This window comes from Periophthalmus magnuspinnatus, chromosome 6, assembly GCF_009829125.3.
Source record: "Periophthalmus magnuspinnatus isolate fPerMag1 chromosome 6, fPerMag1.2.pri, whole genome shotgun sequence".
In the NCBI taxonomy this organism is placed as follows: domain Eukaryota; kingdom Metazoa; phylum Chordata; class Actinopteri; order Gobiiformes; family Gobiidae; genus Periophthalmus; species Periophthalmus magnuspinnatus.
Window position 1 is genome coordinate 1,708,930 of NC_047131.1, and position 10,302 is coordinate 1,719,231.

Sequence of the window (10,302 nt, forward strand, 5' to 3'; positions counted from 1 at the left end):
TGAGAGGGGTCAAGTGGAAGTGGTTTGGGATGGCATGGAGAGATAATGGCCAAAGCAAATAAAAGCAAACACCAAAACCAGCGTTAATTTCACATTTCTGCACACAAAAGACGAGGGACAAAGAGTGTTTTCCATACACACCCATAATCTGACCGTGATATGATTTCTGGGGCTGCGAGTTGTTAAAATAGAATAAAATGCGCCAATTGATACTTTGCAGTGACATCACGCATGGGTGGGGGTGTTCTACATGTATGTCTATGGTGGAATGTTCAGCAGTTACCATGGTGATGTAATGCAAACATTAGCGAACACAACCAAAATGTTTTAAGATTTGACTAACTGAAAAACTGTTGGCTAATGCTAGCTAGCTTGTGACTGTTATTTGAGAGGGACTTGTTTAACAGCACAAATCAGCTCACCTGTTGTAGTTCAGATAAATCAGTTCTTTCTGGTCAGATTGTGTTAAAATAAAGCTCAGATTAAAGTCTAACTTGACTAACAGAGCTTCAGACACAGCAGTGCCTACAGTTAGCATCACATCCCCAGGGAATGTTGACGACATCAGCTGCAAAATATCAATAATCAGATCTCCAGTCTTCTGCATTTTACCAGCCATTTTAATGTAGCTAGTAGAAGTAATTTAAACAGTGATGTTATGTAAAAAAATTAATAAAAAATATTTTAGCATGTGACCATAGACTGTTTATAGAAATGAACATAGCTAACCAGCTCTCTGGCTCCAATTCACTTTATATTGAAAAACTGTGTCTCCTCTCTCTGTAACTGCTGCTGTCAGACTCGTCATTTTGGTCTTAAAATGTTCGTATTAACCCGCTCTACATGATCCTGGGGTTTTTATTTTGCTATTTTGTGAACATTAATAACAGACAAATCAGATCAGGCATCTTCTTTCCCCAAGGGTGCACCTGCTAGTGTTAGCAACAGGTTTGATTGACAGTGTTGCTAAGTGCTAAACCATGTGACTGTTGCATGCTCAAACTAAACCTGTGTGAAACTGTTCTCGTTAGGCCAGTCCACAGTTTTGGGGGCCCAGGGCAAGAAGCATCACATGGCCCACCCTCTAATATAAATTAATAGGAGAAGAGTCCAGTTTTGGGCCCCTAAGATGCTGAATCCTGGGACAACAGACCCCTTTGCCCCCCCGTCGCCTCCTCTGGTTCTAGTTGTGTCTCTTCTCTATAAGATCCATACAGTTCCATCATATCTGACACACTTTGTGGCTGCTCCAAAAACTTCCAGATTGAAACTTTGGTAGTTGCATCTTCTTCTCTTTGTATTTGTGACAAAAGAATGTGCTGCTCTGGTTCTTTCTCCATGTTTCATCATTCTCTTCTTCTGCTAATGAGAAACGCACGGTGCCATAGATTTTCCAATGGAGCCGTTAAACCAATCGCAACTTTATATAGAAGTTAAACTCAGCAAGAAATTTCAGAAACCATATCACCAACTCTGATATTTGACGAAGCTAATTATGAAATATGCAAAATATTTCTTTTATTTTACATTTTAGCCAGACCTCCTCTACTGCAGCTAAATTAATTATAGCTGGAGGAGGCAGTAAACCTTGAAAGCTCGTTAATGACAGAACATTACATCACCCACGAAGACACTTGTCCCAAGAGTATCTGAGGATCTCCAGCAGCAGACAGCAGCAGAGAGACGAGGGAGGGGGCAGTGAGGGGGCACTGTTTGGGCATGGGACAGGCCAGATCAGCGACACTGGGGGCTCACTCTGGTGCTCTGATTCCTCCATGTTGGTTTGACTTAAAGCTCCTGTATCACACAAAATTGACTCTTGTAGCTTTAATCCATGTTCTAATGCTGTTCTCTCCACAAAAACAGACCTGGAATTGTGTTTTGTTTCATTCACACATGTTTGAGTAACACTTTATTATTAGTCTGTCTACATCTCCAAAGCTCAAAACACTCTGTTCCACCTTGTGATGTCATGAAGTGGTAGTTTTCAAGTTAACAGCTTCTTTTATCTTTAGTTCAGTAGAGATTGACTATTCCAAGACTGAAATGATTCAAATGATTCTAGTGAAGGTGTGTGGAGTTTAAAAACACAGTGAAGCACTTCCTGTATTACCCCATGATGACATCACAAGGTGGAAAAGAGTGTTTTGGGTTTAAGAGAAGAACTGTGTGTTAAACATGTGTGAATGAAACAAAACACAACTCCAGGTCTGTTTGTAAAGAGGAAACAACATTAGAACAGAGATCAGAGAATAGAGTCATATAAAATATGTACAAGTTAAAAGTGATCATTTTCTGTGTCTTTTGCTGTCGATAAAAAATTGATTTTAATAATTTTCAAATCAAACTATATTAAATAATTTGTAATTGCAGCAAAAATAAAGCAGTGGTCAGATTGTGGTCAGAGTGTGGTCAGAGTGAGGTGAGGGTGTGGCCAGAGTGTGGTCAGAGTGTGGTCAGAGTGTGGTCAAAGTGAGGTCAGATTGTGGTCAGAGTGTGGTCAGAGTGTGGTCAAAACGTGGTCAAAGTGAGGTCAGAGTGTGGTCAAAGTGAGGTAAGATTGTGGTCAGAGTGTGGTCAAAGTGACGTCAGAGTGTGGTTAGAATGTGGTCAAAGTATAGTCAGAGTGTGTTCAGAGTGTGGTCAAAGTGAGGTCAGAGTGTGGTCAGAGTGTGGTCAAAGTGTGGTCAGAGTGTGGTTAAAGTGAGGTCAGAGTGTGGTCAGAGTGTGGTCAATGTGTGGCCAGAGTATGGCCAGAGTGTGGTTAGAATGTGGTCAAAGTGAGGTCAGAGTGTGGTCAAAGTGTGACCAGAGTGTGGTCAGATTGTGGTCAGAGTGAGGTGAGGGTATGGCCAGAGTGTGGTCAGAGTGCGGTCAAAGTGAGGTCAGATTGTGGTCAGAGTGTGGTCAAAGCATGGTCAAAGTGAGGTCAGAGTGTGGTCAGAGCATGGTCAAAGTGAGGTCAGAGTGTGGTCAGAGTGTGGTCAAAGTGAGGTAAGATTGTGGTCAAAGTGAGGTCAGAGTGTGGTTAGAATGTGGTCAAAGCGTAGTCAGAGTGTGGTCAGAGTGTGGTCAAAGTGAGGTCAGAGTGTGGTTAGAATGTGGTCAAAGTGTAGTCAGAGTGTGGTCAGAATGTGGTCAAAGTGAAGTCAGAGTGTGGTCAGAGTGTGGTCAGAGTGTGGTCAGAGTGAGGTCAGAGTGTGGTCAGAGTGTGGTCAGAGTGTGGCCAGGCAGATCAGCCTACAAACAATGATCATGTGACAGGTGTGGACTTTAAAAACACGAAGGAGCTCAGACTGTTTTGAGATATTCATTATGAGGAAACGACTTGGTGACAATTAATTAAATATAATAACAGTATGCCAAGTCAAGCCACTATCTTTCTATAGTACAATTTAAAATTTTAATTAAAAAAGTGCTTCACAAACAGAAACACTAAAGATTGGGGACATTACAGTAGTGTGTATATGGGACATTACAGTAGAGTGTATATGGGGACACTACAGTAGATTGTATATGGGACATTACAGTAGAGTGTATATGGGACCTTACAGTAGAGTGTATATGGGGACATTACTGTAGAATGCATATGGGTCGTTACAATGGAGTGTGTATGGGCTGTTACAGTGGAGTGTATATAGGACATTACAGTGGAGTGTATATGGGCTGTTACAGTAGAGTGTATATGGACCATTACAGTGGAGTGTATATGTTTTACTGTTTTAGTATGATTTTAACTTGTTTTAATTTGATTTTACTGGGAAGCACTTTGGTCACTTTGAGTGTTGTAAAGTGCTCTACAAATAAATGTTGATTGATTGATTGATTGATATGGGCCGTTACAGTGGAGTGTATATGGGACATTACAGTGGAGTGTATATGGGCTGTTACAGTAGAGTGTATATGGACCATTACAGTGGAGTGTATATGGGGACACTACAGTAGATTGTATATGGGACATTACAGTAGAGTGTATATAGGACCTTACAGTAGAGTGGAGTGTATATGGGACCTTACAGTAGAGTGTATATGGGGACATTACTGTAGAATGTATATGGGTCGTTACAGTGGAGTGTATACGGACCATTACAGTGGAGTGTATATAGGACATTACAGTGGAGTGTATATGGGCTGTTACAGTAGAGTGTATATGGGCCGTTACAGTGGAGTGTATATGGGCTGTTACAGTGGAGTATATATGGGCCGTTACAGTGGAGTGTATATGGGCCATTACAGTGGAGTGTATATGGGCCGTTACAGTGGAGTGTATATGGGCCATTACAGTGGAGTGTATATGGGCCGTTACAGTGGAGTGTATATGGGCCGTTACAGTAGGGTGTATATGGGACCTGCAGAGGGAAAAGCCTTTGTGACCTTTGTGTGTGTGACTTAGTAGGTGACCACTGTGAGCAGGACCCCAGACAGCTGCCCCTCCAGCCTCTGATCTGCCGCTGTTGACTTCCTGAGATTTGAATGAATTACTTGCTTCAGAGGAGAAAATGGGCCTTCAGAGCGGCTCTCCCTCTTCACAAACTGCCCCACGGACTCGCCCGGCTTTCCCATCGAGAACAATCACGGGGACGAGGATTGAGGCTCCGAACAGCGTCCCATTCCAAACCATTCAAAACAGCTATAGGGAGGTGTGTGACTTAACATAAATTAGACCACCAGGGAGCGGGCATCTGGAGGAGGAGGGCACGTCCCACACAAACGCCCAGTGCGCCGAGGAGAGGCAGAAATATATCGCAAACATTCAGCAGCCCCTGGACACTCTTTTGAATAATAACCTCCAGAGATTTTACTGTTTTCATGCTGGATGCCCTGCCAGAGAACGTGAGGTTTGAACCGCCTAACCTCTGGTGTGTGGTGTAATGCTGTAGACACTGTACCAGGGAGCTAATGTCAAAACACAACAGAGAACAGGTTTTTTAATTCACACAAAGACAAAATGGAAATGTTTTCTTTCCATATTGACACTTTGCAATTGATGTCATCAACATTCCCTGCGGGTGTGATGCTAATTGTAGGCTCTGCTCTGTCTGAGGCCTTATTAGACCTTAATCTGAGCTGAACACAATCTGACCTGAAAGAGTTGATTTATCTGAAATTACAACAGGTGAGCTGGTTTGTGCTGTTAAACAAGTCCCTCTCAAATAACATTACAGTCACAAGCTAGCTAGCATTAGCCAACAGTTTTTCAGTGAGTCATTCTCATCTTTTTGTGTAAAATCAAACTCCTAAACAGGACCATGAACGCTCCTGAAAATGTGCTCTTTAAATCGCTTTTGTATTTTTTCTTGTGTTTTCAGACAATTTAAAAACTTTTTTAGCAGTGTCTGCTAATATGTACTTTGTGTGACCATGGTAACTGCTGAACATTCCACCATAGACATACATGTAGCATACCTCCAGTGTGATCATCAACAAGGTGTACTACTGTATTTTGCATTAATTTCACTTTTGGTGTTTGTATTACTGAAAGCTGTTGTTTGTGACATGTTCTTATGTTTCCACATTACTCATTTAAGCAAAAATCCAAACTGAAACAATTAAAGCCATAGCATGTAACTCTTTTCCATTCATCCATGTTCTTCCTCTTATCTGGAGCCAGGTTGCGGGAGCAGCAGTCTGAGTAGGGATTCCCAGACTTCTCCACCCAAAAAATAGATTAAACATACATACAAAAAACATGCACCCTGGGGAGGTGTTCCAGGCATGTCCCACTGGGAGGAGGCCCCGGGGAAGACCTAGGACACGATGGAGGGACTATGTCTCTCAGCTGGCCTGGGAACGCCTTGGGATCACACTGGAGGAGCTGGAGAGCATGCCTGGGGTGAGGGAAGTCTGGGAGTCCCTGCTTAGACTGCTGCCCCCTCTGGATAAGCAGAAGAAAATGGATGGATGGACAAAAAACATGTTCTTACTCAGAGCAGGCTTGCATCTCCACAAACCTGCCTCTTGGAGGAGGGTCTCTTCCTGCTTGTTTCCTTTGAAATGTTGCTCCTTGACTATAATGTAACACAGTATGGCATTAGTTAGTTGTCTGTCTCCCTTGTGATTTTATTCATTTCAAGTTCATTTCTATATCACATTTAAAACAACTTGAGCTGACCAAAGTGCTTCACATAAAAGTGAACTCAAAACAAACACACAGAACATCATACATTTATGTTTTCATGGAATCATGCAGTTAATTTTCTATCTCCAGAAAGTTACCTATTATAACTTTAATCAAAAGAACATTACCATGTGCAGCTCCCTATGCGTTTACACTGGTCCATAGAGGATACAAGATGGGATGTTTTTCTCTCCTCTCTCTGTTTTTTCTGTTCTCTCTCTGTTCTCTCTCTCTGTTCTTTCTGTCCTCTCTCTGTTCCCTCTCTCTCTATTCTCTCTGTTCTCTCTCTGTTCTCTCTTCTCTCTCTGTTCTTTCTGTCCTCTCTCTGTTCCCTATCTCTCTATTCTCTCTCTCTGTTCTCTCTCTGTTCTCTGTTCCCTTTCTCTGTTTCCTCTCTCTTTGTTCTCTCTGCTCTCTTTTCTTTCTGTTCTCTCTCTCTGTTCTCTGTTCCCTCTCTCTGTTCTCTCTCTGTTCTCTGTTTTCTCTCTGTTCTTTCTGTTCTATCTCTGTTCTCTTCCTGTTCCCTCTCTCTGTTTACTCTCTCTCTGCTCTCTCTGTTCTCTTTCTGTTCCCTCTCTCTGTTTCCTCTCTCTCTGTTCTCTCTGTTCTCTGTCCTCTCTCTGTTCTCTGTTCTCTCTCTGTTCCCTCTCTCTGTTTCCTCTGTCTCTGTTCTCTCTGTTCCCTCCCTTTGTTCTCTCTCTCTGTTCTCTCTCTGTTCTTTCTGTTTTATCTCTGTTCTCTCTCTGTTTCCTCTCTCTGTTGTCTCTGTTCTCTCTATTCTCTCTGTTCTCTGTTCTTTCTGTTCTCTCTCTGTTCTCTCTCTTTTCTTTTTGTTCTCTCTCTGTTCCCTCTCTGTTTCCTCTCTCTCTATTCTCTCTCTCTGTTCTCTCTCTGTTCTCTCTCTCTCTCTGTTTTCTCTCTCTGTTCTCTGTTTTCTCTCTGTTCCCTTTCTCTGTTTCCTCTCTCTTTGTTCTCTCTGCTCTCTTTTCTTTCTGTTCTCTCTCTGTTCTCTGTTCCCTCTCTCTGTTCTCTGTTTTCTCTCTCTTCTCTCTCTGTTCTTTCTGTTCTATCTCTGTTCTCTTTCTGTTCTCTCTCTGTTTCCTCTCTCTGTTCTCTCTCTGTTCCCTCTCTCTGTTTCCTCTCTCTCTCTGTTCTCTGTCCTCTCTCTGTTCTGTTTTCTCTCTGTTCCCTCTCTCTGTTTCCTCTGTTCTCTCTGTTCCCTCCCTTTGTTCTCTCTCTCTGTTCTCTCTCTGTTCTCTGTTTTCTCTCTGTTCTCTCTCTGTTCTTTCTGTTTTATCTCTGTTCTCTTTCTGTTCCCTCTCTCTGTTTCCTCTCTCTCTGTTGTCTCCATTCTCTCTGTTCTTTCTGTTGTCTCTCTGTTCTCTCCGTTCTCTCTCTGTTCTCTCTCTGTTCTTTGTCTCTGTTCTCTCTCTCACTCTGTTCTCTCTGATCTCTCATACTCTGTTCTCTCTGTTTTCTCTCTGTGTTCCCTCTCTCTCTGTTCTCTGTCTCTCTGTTCTCTCTCTCTCTCTTTGTAACTCTCTGTGTGTTTACATTTACACAGAGGCATCAGTTAATGACATGTAGAGTCAGTGATCTGATGTGGTCCTCTGTGATGGGCCCTTTCTTTCTGCTCGGGCCCCTGTGTGGCCCGCTCGCCGAGGGCCCTTCATCGTGATGAAGTGTCCAGAGCGCACAGGCGACCAGCGGCTGCTAATTAACCCTGCTTTGTGTGGGCTAACAAAGAAACAATGGAACAAAGTGGATGTGAATGCAGGAGATTATCCCGGTGAGAATAGGCGTGCCGTGGATCAGGCTCTCAGCGGGATTTTCACACTGGCCCCGACAACATGAGATCACATCAAAGAGATAAGGAGAGGCGGGCTCGTCACGCGCTGGCCACGCCCCCTCTCAGCACATGCTCAGAGATATAGAGAAAGTGTACCTCCACCAACTGATACTTTGCAGCTGATACCATCAACATTCCCTGGGGGTGTGATGCTAACAGGAAGCACTGGTCTGTCTGAAGTTACTTAAATTAATCTGTAATCTTTGTTTTATTGAAATCGTGCCAGAAAGAACGGATTTATCTGAACTACAACAGGTGAGCTGTTTTGTGCTGTTAAACAAGTCCCTCTCAAATAACATCACAGTCACAAGCTAGCTAGCATTAGCATTAGCATTAGCCAACAGTTCTTCAGTGAGTCACACACTGTGTTAAATCAAACTCCTAAACAGGACCATGAACGCTCGGACTGATCACAGGCTCCTGAGAATGTGCTCTTTAAATACATTTTGTATTTTGTCTTGACTTTTCTGACTATATTAAAACTTTTTTGTCAGTGTTTGCTGAAGTGTGCTAATGTGTGCATTGTGACACCATTATAACAGCTGAAGATTACGCCATAGACATACATGTAGAACACCCCCAGAGTGATGTCACTGCAGACTATCAATAGATTTTCAGGCAGACGTTTGAACGCCTTTGCAGTAAACTTTTAATAATATATAGAAAACATGGTCGGTTGGGGAGTCGCAATCAGCACAGGGACAGATTTGGATAGGGGCGTGGCTACTCCCCGACAAGAGGCTAACTGACCTGAACAAGATGAATATGTACGGGAAATATTTGAGTGTCTCTCCAGAGCAGGGTTTCTCAAGCTATGGTGCATATACATGTTTTAGATAGAACAATTGATGAATGTTTTTGTCCTTTTTTAGGTTAATCATCATTTAGAACTACCTCATGCTGGCCTGGCAGCCTCACTGTTTGCGTCACCACTTCCTGTCCAGTTTTAAAATAAATAAATAAATAGATATATAAAGATCAGGCAGTGGACAGGGAGCTGCAGGTGGGTTAAGGGTCAGGGGTCAGGGGTCAGGGAGTGGACAGAGAGCTGCGGGTGGATGTCACTGACAACATGTTCTCATCTGTTATAATGTTGTTTCCTCATCACAAACATATCTGGAGTGGGTGAATGAAACAAAACACAACTCCAGGTCTGTTTTAGGAGGCAACAACATGATAACATGACTTAAAGCTCACAAGGGCCAGTTTCACGTAATATGGACCTGTAAAACGACACAAATGAAATGAATGCTTCACCAGAGACACTTCTGTATTTAGAAAGAGACATGTTTCTGTCTCAATGCTAATGCTAATGCTAATTTTGAGGCTTAATAAATATTAAAACAACACCACAAACTGAAGTATTTTAGATATATAAAAATAACTGGGTAATCTTTATTTTAATTAATTTGAATTTTGTTTATTTTATTTTTTTCAATTTTAATAAAAGTGACTGTTGGCTTTGAGACACAGTGAGCTAGCTAGCATGCTACTTTGAGAATCTTGGCTTTAGTGTTGGGTTGATCTGACGGGAGATCCCGCCTTTTTTCCTTGCCTTTTTTCCCCGGCTTTTTTCCAATCACACAGATGGAGGTGTTGGCAGTTACAGCAAGAGATGAGTGATTTTACTGCCAATAACTGACACAAATAAATAAATAACTTAAGTCACGTCACTGTGGATCTCAGTTGTTTATATGGAGCCTTCTTAGACTTTTACTGAGCGTGAAGAACTTCCAATGTTGGCACGTAACTGCATACATGATTATATGTACTCAGATTACTCACTTTGGGTGAATGTATTCTGGTACAGTTGCTTTTCTAAAATCAAAGGAATACATTTGGAGTACTGGATCACACAGTCAAACTGCACAGTGGTGAGGCAAGTGAGATCTGAACTTCTCCATAAGTGAGAAATAAACACAGAACAAACAGTGAAACAAACATAAAGCTGTTTTAATCCTATGTGGTGTTTTTACTCTATAATTTAAAGCTAGCTAGCATTAGCCAACAGTTTTTCAGTTTTTCAGTCACTTCCACCTTTTTGTGTAAAATCAAACTCGGATTGATCACAGGCTTCTGAAAATGTGCTCTTTAAATTTTGTATTTTGTCTTGAGATTTCTGACTATATTAAAACCTTTTTGTCAGTGTTTGCTGAAGTGTGCTAATATGTGCATCTAATGTGTGCATTGTGACACCATTGTAACTGCTGAAGATTCAGCCATAGAGATACATGTAGAACACCCCCGAGTGATGTCACTGCAGAGTATCAATAGATTTTCAGGCATACATGGGAAATATTTGAGTGTCTCTCCAGAGTAGCACTGTATTTTGTGT